General features: G+C 30.1%; 1 long non-coding RNA gene across 1 annotated transcript in view; it reads left to right on the top strand.

The window, feature by feature from the left end:
• LOC110263328 overlaps positions 1-2,889 on the top strand; it is a 25,588-nt gene extending 22,699 nt beyond the window's left edge. The window contains exon 3 of the long non-coding RNA XR_002348761.1: positions 2,398-2,889. This is a non-coding gene — a long non-coding RNA (uncharacterized LOC110263328). The remainder of the gene's footprint in view (positions 1-2,397) is intronic.

Genomic DNA, 3,101 nt, shown 5'->3' with positions numbered 1-3,101 from the left:
TTTTGCATATTATTTTTTACCATGATACTACAGGTACAAGTTTTTTTATAATTAAGTTCAATCAAATCGATATAAGTCTAACAAAAAAACAAGCACTTGCGTCACTATTTTTCCTTTTCTCAGTACAAAAATTTTTATTGAAGAGTACAAAAATTTATTGACATAGCACAAAAATTTTTATATAAAGTATAAATTTATCGATATAGTATAAAAATTTTTGTACACAGTACATAAATTTTTATTCATAGTGCAATAACTTTTGCACATGACATATAAATTTTTGCTATGAATGTAATTTGTTGGATGGATTAGTCAATTTCCTAGACATGTAAAAAATTTTGGTGCTATACATAAAAAATTTATGTGTTGTGCATCAATAATTTTTGTACTATGCAGTAGAATTTCTGTGATGTATGTATTTTATTGGTTAGTTGTCAATGTTTTGAGACATGTCCTTTAAAAATTTTTATGTTGTGTACCAAATTTTTTTGTTGTGTAGTGTGTACCAAAATTTATGTGCATATTTTGTTAGTTTAGTGTCAATGTTATGGACATATAGTGCTTTTAAAAATTGTGTGTTGTGCATTAAAATTTTTGTTCTGTGAATCAAAATTTTTGTGCTCTAATTTTCTGAACATATATAGAAGATAAAGATAAAAAAGACGATGACAATGATGATCATGAAGATAATGATGGAGGATGAGAAGGAAAAAAGAAGAAGAAAGGAAGAAGACATTAAAGAAGAAGAATACAATAGATGTTGAAAAGAAAAACAATAAAAAAAGAAGACGACGTTGTTCAAGAAGAAGACTACCATCATGACAACACGATGACGATGACGATGTCGATGAACGATAATGAGGGAGGAGAAAGAGGAAGAAGAAAAAAACATAGCAGTAACAGCACATATATATGTACGTTTGAAGAAAAAGCATACTGTGACTTAGTTAAATACCTAATTTTAAAAAACTTGAAAATTTTTTTTATTGTATTATTTTTATATTTATGCATGTTATTTCATATTTTTTTAACAAAATAATTAACTACTAAAATAAATAAATATTTTTATATCAAAATAATCAAGTCTGTGCCAGTCACATGCTTCCCCTATAAACATACCTTTAATTAGATTCCGCTTTTGGTGTACTTAAAAAGTCGGGTAAACACTTTATAAAAAATAAAATTATCTAATTAATTTTTAATACACGAAAATTTCAGTTTCTATAGTTACACCTCAAAAAATAGAGCCCTTTTTTCTACCGTAGAATAATATATCAATAATGAATCAGTAGTGCTTGTTCGTGTTTTGCAATTTCTTGCATAGGAAAAGGTAATTAAGTTTTTTGTCCTTAAAATGAACTTATATCTTACTTTCAAGTTTTAACTCATCTTATATTGAACGTGTACCTTTGAAGTTTATATTTCATACAGCTATCTCGGGTGAAAGTAACTAAGTAAATGTAAAGGCACCTTCTTTTTGGGTGTATACATGAAATTTTTAACAAATTACACAAGATTCATTGCTCACCGTGTCGATACTTTTAACCTGACTCATCACTTTATCTTTAAAGTGATTTTACTTATTTATTATTCTAGCAAAATAAGTATAAATGATTCATTTATTTTAGTTATGATCAAAGAATGTAATATAAAAAAAATACATCGACAAAAGCTTAAAAAAAGGAAGTTATGATTCCTTGTAACTTCCAATATTACTCTTATATATAAAATCCATAAAATAAGTTTGTTTTTTGGAATCAAAAATGAGAAATTGAGTATTGTGATCGGTAATTAGAGATTAAACACTACAAGAAAACAGCTCTATTGCCACGCTTTTAAAGCGTGGCGAAAAGCTGAAAAAAGCGTGGCGATAGCTTTTTGCCACGCTTTTTGAGCTATCGCCACGCTTTTGAAAGGGTGACCTATGAAAGGGTGGCGGTTGCTCTATCGCCACGCTTTTCGTGACCTATCGCCACTCTTTATTTTTTGCCACGCTTTTGCAGATTGTCACGCTTAAAAATGTGGCCGTATGTGATAGATACGGCCACGCTTTAAAAGCGTGGCGATAGCGAGAGAAACGGCCACGCTTTAAAAGCGTGGCGATAGCGAGATATACGGCCACGCTTTAAAAGCGTGGCGATAGCGAAAGATACGGCCACGCTTTAAAAGCGTGGCGATAGCCTTGTCAAATTTTAAAAAAAAAAATTTGACTTTACCTTCATTATTGCACAATATAAATTTTCAATCCTTTTTTATTACCAAACCTATAAATATAGTATGCAATTTTTATTATTAGACAAATTAAAACAACATATATAATTTTTGCCATAATTGTTTTATACATTAATACTCGATACAAAACTTTCCAGGTTTTTTCAGTAACAAAAAAATTAGAAGCATTTATATATATTTGTTCATCTCTACAATTTATGAAAATTAAACCTAATGGTACTTGTATTTTTGCCCTAAGTTGAATCTATACACATGGTTATTAAACCCATTTAACACCAGGGTCCTCACTGCTTCAACTCCTTGCTCCAATGAAGTATCAATCTGTCAAAAAATATATATTTCCATCAAAATTCAATCAAGGAAGGAATAAAAAGGAACATAATTTGCGACAAGTAATAAAATAATCACACAAATTCGAGGATTTTACTCTTCGAACTGCATTTTGTAGGTTAGATCTGTCCAAATTTGTTAGGATCCATCAATAGTCTATTAACTACTATTAAGTTCAATAAGCAAAATAAGTTCTAAACTGTTCTCAAACTTGTAGAATATATTAACTATCATAACATGAGTGAAAGCGCAAAGTATTTACAAATATAAGCAGAAACTTGTAATGCAACAATAAAAGAACTAAACCAAGTGATGCTAGGTTGAAAGCCAGGATACTTCAGGCAGAAGAGGGAAAGGCTCTAGAGTTTCCTTTTGCAGAAAAACTAGAAAATGTTAGTTGACTAACAAAGAAGCAACAAAGACTGCATGAGAACAGTGTCATGGTTATGCATTACCCCGTGCTTCCCAGATGTAACATAGCTTTGGCCTAAGTCATCTGTTGAACCCCATGTTATGAACTTTCCAGAATCTGATTAAGG

Source organism: Arachis ipaensis, chromosome B06 (genome assembly GCF_000816755.2).
Source record: "Arachis ipaensis cultivar K30076 chromosome B06, Araip1.1, whole genome shotgun sequence".
NCBI classification, from domain to species: Eukaryota; Viridiplantae; Streptophyta; class Magnoliopsida; order Fabales; family Fabaceae; genus Arachis; species Arachis ipaensis.
Note: the sequence above shows the minus strand (reverse complement) of the source record. Positions and strands in the feature narration are given on the sequence as shown.